At 49.2% G+C, this 19,692-nt stretch overlaps 1 long non-coding RNA gene across 1 annotated transcript in view; it reads left to right on the forward strand.

Moving 5' to 3' along the window:
• LOC308526482 overlaps positions 1-19,692 on the forward strand; it is an 86,924-nt gene that overhangs the window by 44,221 nt on the left and 23,011 nt on the right. Inside the window, exons 10-11 of the long non-coding RNA XR_013996548.1 lie at positions 17,712-17,977; positions 19,024-19,182. This is a non-coding gene — a long non-coding RNA (uncharacterized lncRNA). The remainder of the gene's footprint in view (positions 1-17,711; positions 17,978-19,023; positions 19,183-19,692) is intronic.

Raw genomic sequence — 19,692 nt, forward strand, 5'->3', positions numbered from 1 at the left:
CCCAAAGAGGTAAAGAGAGGTTGGGCTGCTGATGGACAATGAGTCCCCATTGTATGTAAATAAGGGCTGTCCCCCAAAGAGGTAAAGAGAGGTTGGGCTGCTGATGGACAATGAGTCCCCATTGAATGTAAATACAGGCTGTCCCCCAAAACAGGTACAAAGAGGTCAGACAACTGATGGAAAATTCTCTCCATGGAATGTACATGTAGTATCCCCCCAAAATGTAGACACATTAACAGCTGATAACGCACTTAATTTTCACTTCTTTTCAGTTTGAACAGATTTGAAGAAATCAGTGAAGACGGTAAGATTTGAACGAAGACCATGTCTCCACAGACTTTTTATGGGGACACAGAAAAGATAAAGTTGAGGGGACCCAACACCCCGCAGTCGAGGAATCGAGGGCAGCTATTGAGAGAGAAGCGTACAAACACCGAACCGAAGGAACGATTCTTGATGTGTGCGGCTCTGTGGCTGCGTCAGTTCTGGTCCAGGCGCTGCTGCTGCTGAAGCAATGGAACCGCAAACACCGAGAATTGCTGCGTTCGGTGTTTCTGCGCAACCTCTGTCCACAGCGGCCCTGGATGCCTGGACTGGGGCCCGTTCGGGACCAGACACTTCATCCTGGATGTGTCCCCATCACAAAGTCCAGAGGATACGTCTTCTTGGTTCCAAGCTGAGTCTGGCTTCACCCATTACGTCAAATCCGCTCACCCTGAAAGGAGGGCAAACTGAGTTCTCAGCTGTTAAAGTGCGTGTACATTTGGTGGACAGCCAGCCTGTGGTACATCCATTTGGGGACACCTCCAAACACATATATTTCATGAGTGCCTACACGGGTATGGAATGTAGTAAATTGGGTTTCTATCCCGGGGAGTGACTCAGAAACAAAGACTCAAAGTGTCATCCTCGATGGTGGACACCGGGGGCTACAGCCGTGTTAGCGACCAGGCTGCACCCGCCTCTCGCACACGCTCCCCTCTGCACACTGTGGCCTCTGCTGGGAGGGGGCGGGCAGGGCTTCTCTGCGCCAGGCGGGGCAGAGCCCATGATGGTAGAAAAGTGAACCCGGGGCAGGTCCGGGGCCCAGGAGCCAGCTGGAGAGAGGCACAGGCTGAGGCCACCTGCCTGGACGGCCCCGGGCTCAGGAGTGTGGGGCCCAGGCCTGGCTCGGCAATGCTCTGGGGTAACAGTGAGCCCGACTCCAAGGTCCACCCAGGGCCGCGAGGTCTTGGTCGTCTGGCCGGTCTGGGCTTCCCCATTCCAAAGTCGCTCCCGGCCCCTCAGGCCGATGGCAGAGGGGGCCCTGGTGGTCAGAAGGGGTGTCAGGAGTTTGAAGGCTCAGGGGCTGCGGGTCCAAAGGACCAGTTGCCCACGGCCACGCTCATAATCTGAGCTCCACCTGCTGGTCCCACTCAGCTGTGGCGACGCCCGCCTGCTCTCTAAGTTGTTCCCATGACTGACATTCTCAGGGGCCCGTTGGCGTGGGAGCCACGTCGGGTGACTTCAGTGGGCTCTTGGCAGGGAGCCCCTCTCTGTGGTCCTGCCCTGGACCCGTCGGGCTCTGAGAAGCTGACACTGCCAGGACAGGGGCCACGGTGGCCACTTGCCCTGAACGTCCGGGGCTGAGGCCTCGTCCTGGCAGCCGGGGCTGCAGTCACTGTGTGGTGCTGGGGCTGGAGCTGCTGCGGCCGCCACCTCCCGTGGCCATGGCAGGGCCGTGGCGGAGGCTGCAGGGGAGTCAGCCTCTCCTCCTTTGAGGGAGCCAGTGAGAAGCGCCTCCTGTCCAGTGGTTGGCACTGGGGACCCTGGCGGTGAAGGAGCTGGGGCAGAGGGTGTGGCTGGCTGTTTCTGCCCCTCGAGTCCTCAGAACCCCCGCCTTCAGGTGACTCCTGTTTGCCGGCCTGTGGCCTGCGGTCCCAAGCAGCTGGGCTGAGGCTAGGCTGACCGCCCTATTTAGGGACAGGCACCAGCGGGCAGCTGTGTGGGAGGTGGGGGGGCAAGGGGGGAATGGGGTGGCCTGGCTCTGCCCAGAGAAAGGCTCTGGGGAGGCAGGGCTGCCTCAGGGCGCACTGGGTGGGCCTTGGGCTCAGCAGGTCTCCAGTTGGGCTTCACATACCGCCCCGCCTTCAGCAACTTCCCTCGCAAGGTGCTGACAGTCCTCCTGCGGGCACAGAGCTGGAGGGCATCCTCCCTTTGCTACTGGCAGGTGCGCCTGCCTGGCCCCCGGTGGTCAGGAGATAAAGGTGTTTCTGAGCAGGTACCTTGGCAGATCATCGGGCACCTGGGAGTGTCCTACAGGGAAGAGAGGAAGGATGGAGAGGACGGAGTGAGGGCAGGAGGGTTCTCGGAGAGTCCTTCCATCACAGGGCCGCCCCTCACAGGTCACATGGCCAGGACCAAAGTTCCCGCTCCTGCTCAGCCTGTTCACAGCCTAGCGTCACCCCAGCTCCCGCAGCGCCTTTGGTCAGGACGCCAGGCCTGGGTGCTGGGTCAGCAGAGGCATCTGAGTGGTCAAGGCTGCCTCCGTGGAGGGCCACTCCCTTCAGTATCGGGTCCCCAGGGCCTGGGGCAGAGAAGGACAGTGAGAAATGGGGCTGCAACACCCCATGCCAAGGGGGGGCGACCACACCGAGGCCTAGCAGCAGAGGCAGCGGGGCCCACGGAGCCCAGGGACAGAGGTGGGGCTGCGCCTCACGGGCTGTGGTCTGATTGGGAGTCCCTGGCCGCAGAACTGAGTGGAGGCCTCCACTCTACCCATCGCTCACAGGGCGGGCTCTGAGCAGCTGGGAGAACTTGGGGGACCAACTCACGAGGCTGCACCAAATGTTGGCACAAGGCCAAAACATAACTCCTGGGCACTCCTGCTGTGAGACACTGTGTCCTCAGATCCCTGATTTCAAAGCACCCTGACCCAAGTCTGCCTAGGACCACTCCACACCTGTGTTCCGGGCCCTCACGGTCCAGGAGGGCACCCTTAGGATTTGAGAACCAAGTTGGTTACCACCCGAACAACCCTCTGTTTAAGAAGTCCTCCTCTCCGCATGGTGACTTTGACTGCACCATGAGTTTACCTGGTATTTTGTGCTTTCTGCAATCTCTGAATTTTCTACCATGAATGTATACTCTTGTCAAAGCTAAACAGAATCCCAATTAAAAAAAAAAAAAAAAACATGACGGCAACACCCTGAAAGACCTGCAACTACTCCATCGTGGGACAGGCGATGGCCTTTCCAATCCCAGTGGCACAGGCGAGCGGTGGAGCTCCGGGAGCACGAGGACAGGCTGTTTGCACAGCATCAGGCTGCAGGCAGCCCCGGGGCTGTGGGCCCGGAGCCACACCCACTGTGGGGATTGCGGGCCCCTCCTCACTCTCCCAGAACCTGCCCCCCTGCCCCTCAGCCACTCAATGTCACACCCACCATGAAGTCTGAAGCACCCAAATCTTACTGCTTGACATCAGGCCTCCACTGTGTGGTGTCACCTGGAGGAGCAGAGCGGCGCACACAGCCAAGCCAGAGAGACCTCGGGTTTCCAACTGCGCCCACAGAGACAGGCTGAGGGAGGACCAGGCCGTGCCAGCCCAGGAGTTACAGCCGGTGCAAGAGGCCAAGTAGGGGACACATCAAGCCACTAAGTCAGGGCGATGGTGACTCCTGCTTTGGCGTGGCCTTGTTGTCATGGCGACTGAGGTTTCCATTAGGTTCAGGATTTTTCTGCTTCCAAGCGAACTGCTTTTCTTTGGGCTTTTGTTGTTATTGTTGTTGTTGTTGTTGGAGTTTTTTTGTTCTTTTAAAAGAAACTTAAAAATTTTTCAGAAATAAAGGGTATATGATCAAGACGGGGATAAAGGGAAAGGATTATAAATCTTCGTGGTCGGAAAAAAGGGAGAGGCAAGTTAGGGTGGAGAGGGTGGGTGCATTAAATGCAGCATTTCATGACATTAGACCAAGTTGGTTACCACCCGAACAACCCTCTGGCCACTGGAGGCTTGTCTTTGACCACAACATGCTTCTTGCTGCTCCAAAAGGCACTCTTGAGTTGTTCCGTCGCTAAATCGTCATCCCGGATAACCAAGGGAGGAAGGATCAAAACACAGAAAACAGCAAGTAAATGACCTGAATAATGGACAAATGATCCTACATTCGCCAAATGTACTTGGGAAGTCAGAATCCAGTCCAGCCCGGGAGAGACGGCAACATTCCCCCCAGCACAACCAGCATCAGGGCCCGGTGGACCCTTTCTGCTCAGACTCCAGTCAAGTGTTGGAGTGGCAGCTGGAGCCAGGGCTCCACGTAGCACGAGAGGAGCATTCTGTACTGCTCAAGGAGTGGATGTCTTAGACTGCTTTTCCATTTCCATGGGTTACATTATTAAGCAAGGGTGTTTATTGATGTAGGGGGCAGCTTTTCTTACTCATCCGCTTTTTTGTCCAATGTGTTTTTATTGATTTTCAGAGAGGGGGAGGGAGAGGGAGATAGAAACATCCATGATGAGAAAGATGGATCGGCTGTCTTCTGCACGCCCATACTAGTGTGCCCTGACCGGGAATCAGAAGGTGATCTCCTGGTTCATGGGACGATGCTCACCCAACTGAGCCACACCAGCTGCGCTTACTCATCCATTTTAATGACAGGCTCCCTGGCATCCTGTCTCACACACAACTAACTCCTGCTCCCCTCCAAACACTTAGTGGCATGCTTCTGGCCTGCTGCATGCAGTGAAACAGTCCACCTGGACTCCTCAGTCATAATACTTCTTTTTAAAAAGTCCTCAAGGGAGGATTTTTTTTCATTAGTCTTTAGAGAGAGAGTGGATGGGAGGACGTAGGTGAAGGGAGGGAGAGAGCAGGAGAGGAAAACATCGATGGGAGAGAGATACATCCACTGGTTGCCTCTCTCACAAACCCCAACCGCGGCCAGAATCAACCCTGCAACCGAGGTATGTGCGCTTGACTGGAAATCTAAGTTGCACCCCTTCGGTCCTTCGATGCTCTAACCACTGAGACAAACGGGCAGGCTCACTAAGAATTCTGGTACCTCTCACAGCCTCTGATGGCAGGATGACTTTGCACATAATGAAAATACCTACCTCTATCTGATACCAAAACACCCTCAAACTCAAGCATTCTTCCACTGTAGATGGTGCCGCATCCTCTCCTCTTGGTTTAGCCCTCACAGCCTTTAAGTTCTAGTCTTATGAGAGCAGACAATTGGTCTAGTGACTTCCTCAACACGTCAATCCTTGAACAGAAGGGATTTCTCCAGTCCTGATGGAGGATTCAAGTGCACAGCTGCACCTCTGCTATTTCTTCCCCCACAGCGCCACCTGCTGACACAGCTCACACCACAGAGAAGGGACCCACTCCTCAGTGCTGGGGCCCCAAGTTGGTTGAGCATCTTCAGGGAGCAAAGCAGCTTGAAGGGCAGGCAGTGCTCACAGCGGTTAAGAGTTCGGGCCCCGGAACCTGTCAGACGCGGGTTCGGGTCCCAGCTCCAACACCGATTCTCTGGGCCAGTGCTGACCCTTGTCAAGCATTCCTGAGCTCCCCTCCCAGCTCTGAACGGGGGGCAGGAATGGAGCCGACCTCCCCCGGCAGCTAGAACTCAAGGAGACGGACAAAGTGGGTCAACTACCGAAAGGCTGCTGAGCCCAGAAAGCCCCCTCGCACGGCTGCCGTTACTAACTGCAGCCCCTGACCTGCTCACTCAGGGATCCAAACCACAGTGGGGATCTGTCAAGCAGTTTTTTCTCAGAAGGATTTGCTGACTCAATTGGGCTGATTATAGCTCATTCATCAACTTAGCCAATCACACAAGTGGACGTGATACATGTCCAAAAGTGTGAGGAGCCAGTAGGAAAACCCCAGGCCACAGAACCCTCTGGAGAAAACCAATGCTAACAAGGCAGTAAGCTTCATGATCATTTACCTGCACATGAGCATTTCCCCGACTTCACCTCCTGTGAGACCGGGAACGCAAGCAGCAGCCCCCAGACAGTGTGTCCGCGTGCGCACACTTCATTTCTGCATCTCAAGTGACACAGCAGGACTTGCAGTGGTGACTGCCACCCGGAATGGCTGCTGCACCCGTCACAGCCACAGGGCGCCTTGTCACGGCCCCGGGTCCTGTCAGGTCCTGTCCCCCCAGCCCCTGGGAGCCCACGAGTCTCGGGCCTGGTCCTGTCTTCAGAAAGTCCTAGTGTCCTGCGGGTGACTTGGCTTGTCCTCGAGAGCGGCCTCTCTGGCGTTGGAACAATTTGAGGAAGGCTCTGGCTTGACTCCAGCGCTTTTTCCTATTAGGAGTAGAGGGTTAGGACACTGCCAACCCCCACTGCCCCTCCAGCCGGGGAAGCGGCCCTTCCCTTGGGGTTCAGCACCAGGTTCCCCACGAATCTGCATCGCCAGCACCAGGATCATCGCATGTGGCCTCAGGGCGTGGGGCACCATTGGCAGTTCATTCGCACAGACCCAGGGACGGAAGAAGCGTTCCTTGTGGCAGAAACCCGCACTAGCCTCTCGGGAAACACAACCTCACATGCAGCCTCCACTCTGCGTCACCGGGAGGCACCGCGAGAGGTGCTGTGCTCATCTAGGTGTGCTGGCAACTGTGCATCCCAGGGCCATGTCAGGGAGAGTCAGGGCCTCCTCATTTCCCGCTGGAGCTCCAAATAGGTGAGACGGGCAGGCAGACTTAGCCCCTTCCTGGCACTGAGGCGTCTGGGTGAGGGGGGAACAGGGTGGGCCCAGTGGGCCATGTGGATGAAAAGAGTGGACACTGGCTGGTATGCCCCAGGGGTTAGAGCAGTGGCCCAAGCACTGAAGGGTCAATGGTTTGATTCTGGGTCAAGGGATTGTACCTGGGTTGCAGTTTTATCCCTGGGCCCTCTGGGGGTGTGTGCTGGATGGCAACCAATCAATGTGTCTCTCATATTGATGTCTCTCTCATTGATGTCTCTCTCTCTTCCCCCCAACCCTTTGTTCCCCTCTACTCTCTCCAAAAATCAATGAAAAATAATCCTCAGGTGAGGATTGAGCAAAATTAAAATATCCCTAGCCGGTTGGGCTCAGTGGGTAGAGCATCACTCTATGGACTGAAGGGTTCTGGGCTCCATTCTGGTCAAGGGCACATACCCCGGTTACAGACTCAATTCCCGGTGGGGGGTGTGCAGGAAGCAGCCAATTAATGATTCTCTTTCATCACTGATGTTTCTCTCTCTCACCCTCAGCCTTCTTCTCTGAATTCAGTTAAAATATACTAATATATATATATATATATATATATATATATATATATATATATGTATGTATATATATGTATATATATATGTAAAAGTTAAACCACTGCCATCCCCATTCCTAAAGGATCACAGTTCTCCTGCACTAAGAACATCAATTATTTTACTGGTAAATACAAGCTTTTTTTTGAAACTTTCTCTTTTAATTGATACATTAGAAAACTTTAACTTTCAACTGACATACATTGGGAATATAAGACATTCTAAGGTCAAATAATATTCCAAGATCTGGGGATGAAGGATTTGACCTGATGAAACAATCACCATCAAGCAAGCATGGCTAGGTGCCAGTAACCTGAAACAATGAAAAAATTAAAGTCACCAATAAAAATAAAACGGGGGTGGGGGGGAGTGTTCAGCTCCATTCACTTGTAAATGCTTCATGAACTTGTAGTACAGTAAAGGTCTCTTACAGGAAACAAAAAGCAGATGGACTGGACTCATCTGAGCCAACGATTTGAAATATAAAACTTTAAATTTATTTTAAAGGGAAATAACTTTACGTTCACTTACCCTTTCCTTAGAGAGGCTAAGTAAAACAAGTACTACACCTACGCACCCAGAGGTGTGATGGATGTCATTTGCACATATAAGATCTTTATGCTGGCCACAGTTCCTTGTGAACAGAGCTAAAATTAAATACTTCATACTCACATTGGCATGTGAGCCCTGTGAATTTCCCTTTGCTCATTCTCCTCCCTCTCCTGGGACAACCACATCCCTCTTTCCTGCCAATAAAACCCCACCATCCTTCAAGGTCTAGTTCTCCCTCCTCTGTGCTTCCACAGCACAGGAGGCCCATAACTGCTACATTCTGCCATTGAGGCAGTTCTAACAGTACCCACCCCATAGGGTGCTCTAAGGATTCCATGAGATAATGCACATGGTTAGAGCTGCATAAACACAGGTGTTTAATTATGTGTGCACAGGTTCCTTCCCTAACACCATGTAAGTTCCCTCGATACCTAGGAAGAGTGCCTTGTACCTCACAGATGCTGAATTTCATTCAACATACTTATCCTTCCAAACAGTTCACCTCTGTGTCTGAGAAAACATTAGAAAACTCTACTCCAAACACTTCACATACACAGACACGCCACAGCAGGACTATGAAGTGTTGTGCCAAAATGCCAGCAGGAGGAAGCTTAGAGGATCACAGGGCCTTTCAGGAGTCGTACTCCAGACACGTGTGCACACACAGCACACAGCATACAGGCACCTCTGCCACACCTGGTGCCCTCGCACTGAACCTCTGTCCTGCTTTAAGGTCTTTTGATGCCATAAGAGGGAGTTAATGAAGGTTCTTAGGGTGCAGAGACACACGGGAACTAGAGTGGCAGGGAAGTAAATACTAAAGCAATGACAATGTGAGGGAAGAGAAAATAAAGTGAAATAAACCACAGACAAGTAATCTTATCAAATGAGCACTGACACCTTCGTCTTCATTGCTGCCATGCAGTGCTGACTCAGGGGTTGGAAACCACCTGGTCTCACTCCAGTCCTTTCATCCCTGTATTAACAGTCCCTGGGCGTGATGTCCCAGGCACCTAGGCGTCAACCTTGATTTCATCTGAAGAAAGCACAGCTTTCATCTTTGAACACCTCCGAAATGTCATTTTTCTGTTTTCATCAGAGGGGATTTCTTAGACTTGAACCCTGAAATGCATTGAATGAGATGATTCATAGGAATTATGACTTTGCTGAGTCAATAATGTGAGTAATTTTTATCTACATCTTCAAAGAACATTAAATAATCTAAAGATTTGAATCTGACCCCATATTTTCTAAACATAACCATGCCATTTCCGAAATACACTTTACATTCTCGCCTTAGAAATTAATTGCCTATCACTTGACAGATAAGAGAAGTTCACCTTCCACTGCATTCATTCAGCAGATGACTCACCTGGGGAGAAAGGTCCATGTTTTGGGCTTGCTAGGCTGCCACGTGGCTCTGACTGAACAAATGATGCTCAGAACCGGAAATGATATTTTCCCATTTGAAGCATGTAGGAAGCTCTCTGAAACACCAGGAAACCTCAACACCCCAAACAGTTAACAGGGACTATGCTGTCTGGGGCAGGGGGAGAAGGGTCTTTCACTTCTTTCTTTGTGCAATTCTGTGATTCCTTTTCGTTTAATATCAAGTACATAGGAGAACAGTGTGGAGCTTGCTCAAAAAACTAAAAATAGAACTCCCATTTGACCCAGTGATCCCACTACTAGGAATATATCCCAAGAAACCAGAAACGCCAATCAGAAAGGATATATGCACCCCATGTTCATAGCAGCACAATTCACCATAGCTAATATTTGGAAACAACCTAAGTACCCATCAGCAGATGAGTGGATTAGAAAACTGTGGTACATCTACACAATGGAATATATGCTGCGGTCAAAAAGAAGGAACTCTTGCCTTTTGCAACAGCATGGATGGAACTGGAGAGCATTATGCTAAGTGAAATAAGCCAGTCAGAGAAAGATAAATACCACATGATCTCACTCATTTGTGGATTATAGAGAACAACATAGACTGATGAAAAGGGACAGACCCAAAGACTGAGAAACAGCGATCAGGCTATCAATCCCCAGAAGGAAAGTTGGGGATGGAGGGGGTAATGGGAAGACATCAACCAAAGGACTTGTATACACGCATATAAGCCAAACCAATGGACATGGACAACAGGGGGATGGGAGAATGAGTGTGCGGGGAGTGGGGGGGGGGTATCGGGTGGGGAGGTTGGGGGTTAATGGGGGGGATGAGGACACATTTGTAATACCTTCACTAATAATTTTTTAAAAAAAATGCAAGGACGTTTAGGCAATGCCAAAAAAAATCAAGTACATATATCACTTTAAAAATGATTAACAAAAACAAATTTTATAGGACTTATTTATAAAACAGAAAAGGAACTAATAAAATGAATCCAGACTCAGATCTTTGCACTAGTAATAAATTACATTAAGTGAGATACATCTGAACTGAACTAGATTGATCAGAAAAGTCAGTGAAATTTCGGGTACAAGTGACCTTTTAGGACATGTGACCTTGTCAGAGGATTTCACACGTAGTCCCTCACCTGCCCCTCAGACAGACGAGGCAACAGCTCAGATACAGACTCCCATCTTCTTCACGATCTCAAGGCCCATCCTACATAATAAAAGTCTACTATGCAAATTGACCAAACGGTGGAACGACTGGACGCTATGATGCACACTGACCACCTGGGGGCAGATGCTCAATTCAGGAGCTTCCCCCTGGTGGTCAGTGTGCTCCCACAGGGGGAGCACCACTCACCCAGAAACCATCCTCACAGCTGGTGAGCACAGTGGTGGTGGTGGGAGCCTCTCTTGCCTCCGTGGCAGCGCTAAGGATGTCCGACTGCTGACTTCTCCCAAGGGCCCCTGGACTGCAAGAGGGTGCAGGCTGAGCTGAGGGACCATACCCCCATGCACGATTTTCGTGCACTGGGCCTCTAGTACATTATATTCTTCCTGCAACTTATTTCTATAAAATGCCACTGTAGAACTTAGCCCCACAATATACATAAAACAATGAAACACAACGAAAATTTATGGTCAAAATTGGCATCTTTCACAGGAATAATCAATTTTTATTTTCAACAAATGTATTTTAGTATAGCACTTCTAAAACTAAGCTTTAAAAGTAATTAGAAATTACCCCAAACATGTCAGCTTAGGTCAAATTCAATCCACTGCCCTCCACGCCCCTACTGGTAGGCAGATAGCAGTATCTCACGGGCATCCCAGTGGTTTTCCACATACGAAAGTTCCCTTCTCCCTCAACACCTAATGCACATGAATTTATTTAAACTCTCCCTAAAGTAATATGTATTATCAACCTGGACTCTTGGAGTACAAACTCCTTCTGACTATTATCTTGTGTTTAAGGTGAGACTGCATTTTTATTCATTCTAAGGTGCCCAGGAGAGTTTGGAGCCAGAATGTAATAGAGAAAATAATGGCTGAAAAATCCCCAAATCTGGCAAAAGACATAAGCTACAGATTTAATAAGCTACACAAACCCCAACTAGGATAAACCCAAGAAATCCATGCCGAGATACAACTATTTTACTCCCAGTAAGGATGAAAGAACACCACGTTTCTTGAGTCATGAGTTTGATGTCTACCAGGATAAGCTAAGCAAAACCCACCAACCCCTTCAGAGCTTGTCTGCTTTCAGTGTCCTGACCAAAGTGTACATCAGCACCATGGACAGGACCCATTCTCCTTGACCAGCCACATCTCAAAGGGAGGCCTCATCTGCATCTCCTAGGGCTGAAAGCAAGCCTGCCCTTTGTTCCAGAGGCTGACATGCTCTTCCAAAACTGTTCCCTACACACCAAGGAACAAGGGCAGACAGTGCCCCTTGCAAGACAAGCAGAACCATGGGGGAGCCCCAGAGAACTGTCTCCCATCAGGCAACATGTACCTTTCACTTTCAGGAAATTGTGTTATGAACGAGCACCCTCTCCAATAGGAAGGTTCTTCTATACAAGTCAACTAAGGACAGAGAACCTGATTTGATAAAGGACATGGTGTATATTCCTTGCTGTTATCACTAACCTAGTACACATTCCTGGCTAACTGACAGCTTCTGCAGTCAGGAGCAGGGCATGGTGTAAGCCAGCCGTGGGCAAACTACGGCCTACAGGCCGGATCTGGCCCGTTTGAAATGAATAAAACTAAAAAAAAAAAAAAAAAAAAAAAAAGACCGTACCCTTTTATGTAATGATGTTTACTTTGAATTTATATTAGTTCACAGAAACACTCCATCCATGCTTTTGTTCCAGCCCTCCGGTCCAGTTTAAGAACCCATTGTGGCCCTCGAGTCAAAAAGTTTGCCCACCCCTGGCATAAGCGGTCCCTCTGATTTGGGGCTCAGAAGACCAGGGTTTTGGCTGAGACGGTGGTCTCCCCTGAGTGTCCAGGAGGAAAGGAGGTGCTTCCAATCTCACCCCAGTTGCGGGCAGAATTCGGTTTCCTGCAGGTGTAGGACTGAGGGTGGATCTCCTGTGGCTGTGGCTGCAGGCGTCCTCAGCTCCGAGAGGCCACAGGGAGCTTCTTGACCCGTGGGCCACTTGCTGCTGCAGAGCCCACAGAGCAAAGGGCCAGCAACTCCAGAAGAATGGCCACTGCAGTCTGTGTGAGGAACCTGTCAATGTGTCGTTGCCACCACGGTGGACATGTGCTCTCGTGCTGTCTTCAGATGTGTTCCTGGATGGGGCTGGATGGGATCAGAATCAGTGGGGTGGATGCCAGGGTGTCCTACCATAAGCCACCATTTGGGGTTGAGTGACAGTGTGTGTGTGAGGAGGGTGTGGGCACGAGGAGCCTGTGGATTTAGAAACTTGAGAGAAGTGGCCACTGAATTGTCATTGAATGATCTGACTGGGTGTGTCTCTGTCCCACAGCCTGACCATCCCCTGACCCAAGGCCCTGACGGTCAGCAAGTGGAGCAGGGTCCCAGGACAGGAAGCCCTTACTGGGCTTTTCCCCAAAGGCTGTGGCTGGAAGCCCAGCTTCACCGTCCATGGAACCACCAGGGAGGAGGCGTGTTCTCCTGAGAGCTGGGGCTGCATCTGTGATTCTTGGGGGCAGGAGTCCTGCAGCTGTGGGCACCAGGTTTGCATATCCTCCAGCTCCCACTCTAGCACCCAAACTAGCCATCCCTGACCAGGCCCTTCATGGACTTCCACCTTCTGCCCTGTGCACAGGTGCAGGCCCCGGTTCATGCAGCACAGCCCAGGGCCCTGGGGGGCACCGCAGGGAAGTTCCTGTACCCTTTGGGGGCAATGAGTGAGAACCTGTGTGGCAGGTGTGCCCACTCAGTCACACAGGACAATCTCCTTGTACCCGAGAGAGAAGAAATGAGACTTAACTGGCTCCTTCCTGCCTTATTCCTACAGATCAAACTTTGCCCCCTGTATCCTCAGGCCAGGGAAATACGTGGAGATTTTGCTTTTAGGGAAATGACCATAGAGAACGGCAGGCCACTCAAATTTCTAAGAGTGACTCTATCTTAGTATGTTTGGGCTGCTATGACGAAAATACCATAAGCTGCATGGATTATAAGCAACAATTTATTTCTCATAGTTCTGCAGGCTGGGAAGTCCAAGATCATGGTGCTGGTAGTTTCAGTGTCTGCTGAGGGCCTGCTTTCTCGCTCATTGACAACCTTCCCTTCACTGGGCCCTCACTTTGTGGAAGGGGCACTAATGCCAGTCAGGAATGCTCCACTCTCATGACCTAAGCACCACCTCCAAACACCATCACATACAGCATATGGTTTCCACATGGGAATTTTGGGGTGGGGGGGGGGCAAGTATTCAGTCCTCTCAGCAAACTCCTTCTTGTATTGAAGTCTTCTGAGAAGAGGCATTTGAGCTAAACCCTGAGGGCTGGCATTCCAAATAAAGAAATGAGGATGTACCCAGATCCCAAGACCACAAAGTGCAAGGTGTGTTTGGGGACACTCAGGAGATGATCTTAGTGCAGACATAGGTTTCAGCCAATTTTATATTTCTGGATAAAGAATTTGAACTTGATTTCTTAGGCCATAAGTTGTCTATTGAATGAATGAATATATATATATATATATATATATATATATATATATATATATATATATAGAGAGAGAGAGAGAGAGAGAGAGAGAGAGAGAGAGAGAGAGGAAACTATATATATATAGTTTTCACCTGAGGATTTATTTATTTATTTATTTATTTATTTATTTAGAGAGAGACATCTATGTGAGAGAGAAACTTCAATCAATTGCCTCCTGCATGCCCCTCACCCGGGATCAAACTGCAACCTAGGTATGGGCCCTGATTGGAAATCAAACTCCCAACCTTTTTTGGTTACAAGAGGACACTCAACCAATTGAACAACGGGGTCAGAGCTCCATTGATATTTTTTAAAAATATATATTTCTTTATTGATTTCAGAGAGGAAGGGAGGAGAGAGAGATAGAAACATCAATGATGAGAGAGAATCACTGATCAGCTGCCTCCTGCACACCCCCTACTGGGGGTGGAGCCTGCAACCCAGGCATATGCCCTTGGCCTGGATGGAACCTGGGACCCCTCAGTCCGCAGGCTGACTCTGTATCCACTGAGCCAAGCCGGCTAGGGCTCCATTGACATTTTTAACCTAGACATCCTATGCAGTGGGAGAGCAGCGCTCAGGAAAGTTTTCTAGTTTCCATCAGTGTGAGATTGTACAGCTAAGTCCACGGAGAGGGAGGGCCTGTAAAGCTGGGGTGCTTCATCCAGGTCTAGGTGTCACCTGGCGGTGTGTCTGTGAAGCTCAGAAATGGCACGCCATGTTTCTGTGAGGACCTCCGTGTCTTTCCTGCACTTGTCACAGGGTCTGGCCCTACAGGGTGAAGGAGCACCGGCAGAGGGGAAATCAGCGCGCCCCTCACCGCCCCAGTCCCACGGGGGAGCGAGCAGAACCGGCCTGGAAGTGAGGCAGCTCCGGGTGGAGGCAGCTCAGGCTCCTAGTGACAGGACCCGGCGCAGATGGAGAGGCCAGGACGGTCCGGTCACAGCTCAGACTCCAGCTGACCGGGTCCTGCTTCCGGGCTCCACGCGGCACCGGGGACCAGGCGGTACCAGCGGGTGGACCCAGCATCCTCCCCGGAGGCGAGCAGAGCCAGACCGCGGGCTGTGGCGCCTCCTGCGAGACCCGGTGCTTCAAGGCCCCGCCCCCGGGCCCCGCGCGAAGCAGGACGGGAAATTCAGCAGAGTCCGTCCTTTGGTTTTAGATCAGGAGCTGATGCCCGTGGTCCTAGGCTGCTGCTCGCCGGTTCTCGGAGCGGGGGACGGAGGGGGAGGAAACGCTCAGTGGCGGCGGAGTCCCGGTGACCGACTCTGCTGTGGCCCCGGGGGCGCAGCCAGGCTCCCGCGCCTCGCGCGTCCCGAGTGACTCAGGCGAGGCCCGGCCGGCGGCACTGCTGGTCGCCGCGTGTCCCTGACCCCGCACCCGACCGCCCCGGGCGGCGTGGCCTGGGCTCCGCGCCGCCCCTCCCTGCGCAGCCCCCGGCCTCCTTCCCAGCTGAGCATGGTGTCTCCTCGGCCTCAGCTCCCAGCGGGCCCGCCCTGTGGCTGGCGCTGCTGAGGCCTCGGCTCAGCCCAAGGGTCTCACCGACCCTGAGGCCCCTGACGCGGCCCTTCAGCCCAGACCCGGCTCCGGTGCCTCCTGTGCCTTTGGGTCCCCCCCCGCCCAGCAGCCTCGGGTGCTCTTGGCAGGTCCCTGTTCCCAGGAAGCGAGGCCGCGGTCTCCCTGGGAGCGCATCAGTTACATGCGGTGCTGTTATAGGGCCCCCAGGAAGCAAACACACAGTTGGGGCTGCAAAGATCTAAATATACTAATCAGCACAAAGTGGCCATTGTTCTGTGCAGGCGATCCTTTAATTACCGATTCTGTGGCTTCCTCTCAGAGTTAATATGTTGGATAACCTGTTGACTAGAACATAGGAAGGCCGGCTGGATTTTGTGGTGTTTGGTGTAAGTTTTATAAGGCACTGTGGGGTGCACAGTCCTCTGCCAGGGGCTGTACCCACGTGAACGCCAGGCAGTAGACAAAGAGGACATGAGAGACAGAGGCATATAGGAGAGTCTTTTTAAAAATATATTTTCATTTTTTTTTACGTAGAGGAAGGGAGAGGGATAGTTAGAAACATCATGAGAGAGAAACATAGATCAGCGGCCTCCTGCACACTCCCTACTGGGGATGTGCCTGCAACCAAGGTACATGCCCTGGACTGGGACCCTTCAGTCCACAGGCTGTTCTCTATCCACTGAGCCAAACCGGTTAGGGCAGGAGAGTCTCTTTTGCAGGCCATGTAGCCATTGCTAACAAGGAGCCATCAGACAAAACAGTTCTTCAAAGTAGCTTCACACAGTGGCTGCGCCAAGCAGCCCTTGCTAATACAGTAGCAAACAGGAGCCATACCAAGCAGCCACCCACCGGCTGGTTAGTAACACGTTTATACTAACTTAGACACAAAGGCTTCCTGCCCAACAGTGACATCAGTATTTGGGTGATAGTAAGGTACTCCTGCCCAGTGTGTACAGTACAATCTCTGTGTCCTTGCTTAGATTGGCCTTGAACATCCCAATTAGGATTCTCCTGCTCAGATTGGCCTTGAACATCTGGCATACTCTGATTAGGCTCCCACAGGCACTATCTCAGTCATGGCCCAAGTTAAACTGTTCTCAAAACTGACTTATCAGAAGGAGGAAAAAGTGTCATGAATGTGACATAACCGTTCTCTCAGGAATAACACTTAATTCACAGAAAACATAACTGCAACCCTAGAGGAGCTGCATGGGAACCACAGGCTTAGATATTTCAGCCAAGAAAGCTGCTGGTGCCAAAAAGATCTCAGAGGAGAAACGAAGTCATATTAAACTGTTTGTGATGTGAAAGCCCTTTCAAACACTGTTTTTAAAGGTTGTCTAGTGCTGACATGAATGTGTGTTTTGATTCCTGTATTTGAGGATTGCAGCTTAACCGCTATGCCACAAAACCGTTTTCCATATAAGAGTTGTCTGAGGCAGAACTGTCATCCACCTTCTACAGTGGCCGAATTTGACTGGCTGTCAGTGACTGTTCGTAGAAATGTTCTGGAAGTAAGGGGTGAGGGCTCTTTCCACCCACAGCTCGCCCACTTCTTTGTAGTAATGAGCTGAACTGTAGTAGATTGTGTTCTTTCAAAGCCAGAACTGTTAAGTTTGCAAACAAGCATGACTGTTCCATCGCCAGTGATTTTGTTCATGCCTTGGTCTTTGGGGTTTGCACCAGAAATTGGCATTGCTTGCAATTACATGTTTAGGTGGATTGAGGCTCACAATTAATGATGACATTGACTAGTTTCTTAAAGCACCAAGTGGGTCAACTTTTGATGAATTAGAAATGATATATTGTTTTTGTTTGTTTCATTTCAATATGCCAGTGATCTGTTAGGTGTGCTTTTTAAATGTTGTTCCAGCATTTGAACAGAAATGCCCTTAAATGTTGAGAGCCATTTACTATAAAGTAAAACTTGTCTAAATCCTTAAATGTGAAATGTGGAGAAATTAGTGAGTAGTAGTAGGAAATGTAGGATCAATATTGTCAGACATAAGTGCTTATCTCTCAGCCCAGTGATTTCCTACAGTTGATTTTGTCAGCAACTAACATGTAGCTGTAATGTTAATTATGTACTGATAGTGTAAGGTAATTATGAAATGGAAACTAATAACCTGAAAGAATCAGATCTGGAATGCCCGTTGATGTTATGGTTACTTGTACACCTACAATGTGATAGGATTGTATGACACTCATTTAAGGATTTATGGCTCTTCTGTAAACTTCTGATAATTTTCTTCTCGTTTTGATTCCAGCAGCTGGCCAGAATGTGTTTGAATTCATACAGAAATAATATTGATATCTGAAAGCCATGTTGAACTTCTCTGAAGAAAGGGCAACAATGATTGCAGCTGGGGATTTGCAGGAATTTGTTCCTTTTGATCGAGACCACTGCAGACACCACCCTAATGCTTTGAACCTTCAGCTTCGGCAGCTGCAGCCAGCCTCTGAGTTGTGGCCGTCTGATGGTGCTGCTGGCTTGGTGGGATCCCTGCAGGAGGTTACAATCCACGAAAAACAGAAGGTTTTATCAAGATTCTCAGTTTGCTTTTGAAATGTAGAGAGATTCGATCTACTTGTAATTTAAGGCTACCCAGATGCAACTGAGAAATGAGTATGATGCTACTTCTAGGGTATTGGTTAAGATTTGGTAATTTTCATGAAAGCTAAAAATAATGACCTTAATTGTATTACAGTGTCATGGCTGTTTAGACATATAACTCAGGGATTTATAATGAGAGTCACTATGATTATGGTCCATTTAAATCTCTTTTTCTTCATTTAGTACGTGGGACAAGATTTCATGTTATTTGATGGTTAGATAGTCGAGTTAGCAATGGTCCCTGCTGCCCAAAACTTACATATTTCTAGAGGAGAAAGGAAATGCCACATAAGTAGATACAGTACTAGTTTTTAAATAGGGGCATGAGAAGTAAGTGCATGTTAAACAGTCAGTCATTCTCATCTTAATTCCATTTCTGTATCCCTTTTGGGATACCAAAATTTCCAGGAGCGGAAGTCTGTAGTTAGGAATCCAAACCTTTCTCTGCCCTGTTCATTCTGACGGTTGGCACAAGGGCAGGAAGGTGAATGTATATGCAGTTGTGAAGCAGGGAAGTCTGCATGGTTGGTAAGCTCCCCCAGTGTCCCATGTGCACTTCACTGCCCCCTCTGCTTCACCCCCCATATGCTTCATATGTCTTTCGTCTCCCAAGAATGTTGGTTTAATTTTTGGATATATAGGTAAGGTCTAATTTTTGTTTATTTATGTTTTTGGCAGCATAAAATGGTAACGTAATAATAAAATACTTAATATAGAGAATTCTTGAGGTAAATTCCCATTTTTGAAATCCTGTAAGATACAGTATGATACATACACCCACACCCCCTCCTCTGTTAATCAGTGGCACCGAACCTAAGAGTTGGGCTTGGACTGAGCCTTACTCCACAGACAGAGCAGGAGACTTGTATCTGAATTGCTGTTCAATTTTAATTAATAAATCTTGCTCCATAATGTTGCAAAAGAAATAAAAACTGCTTAAACATGTCTTACATATGTAAATTTTTTAGGAAAGCTGGCAGTTAAGGAGAGGCAGAAGTGAAATTGGAGAAATGGATTATGACGAGGAACTCTATGTGGCTGGAAATATGGTGATCTGGAGCAAAGGGAGTAAAAGCCAGGCATTGGCTCTTTACAAGGCCTTTACCGTTGATAGTCCTGTTCAACAGGTGAGTTGATTTGAATTTTAGTATTTGATTGATTATTGAGTGTTTTTTTTTTTAAAAAACAAAGCTTTTATCCTAATTTTAACAGAAATAATAAAAACAATATATAATGATCTCAGTAGCTAGATATATGTTTTAACATGTAGTGAAGATAATGGTAGGGAAATAAACATTTCATTTATTTTCTATATCATCATTTTTTTGCACTGTTCTTTGTCAATTTCATGGTAATGTTTAAACACTTGAGTAATTTAATTAGTTATTGCCGAGAAAATTTATGACTTAAATTTAAGGGTATAAGAATATATTAGCACATGATTATATTTGGTTGCAAAGTGTTGAATAAATAAAAATCAAGTTCATAGTAAAAATAGAGAGTACGGGAAAGGAAAAAAAAAATCTAATTTGCTGTCATTGCACATGCTTGGGTTGCTGGCTTGATCCCCAGTAGGGGGCATGCAGGAGGCAGCTAATCAAAGTTTCTCATCATTGATGTTTCTATCTATCTCTTCC

This window comes from Myotis nattereri (assembly GCF_964212035.1).
Source record: "Myotis nattereri genome assembly, chromosome: 10".
Lineage (NCBI taxonomy): Eukaryota > Metazoa > Chordata > Mammalia > Chiroptera > Vespertilionidae > Myotis > Myotis nattereri.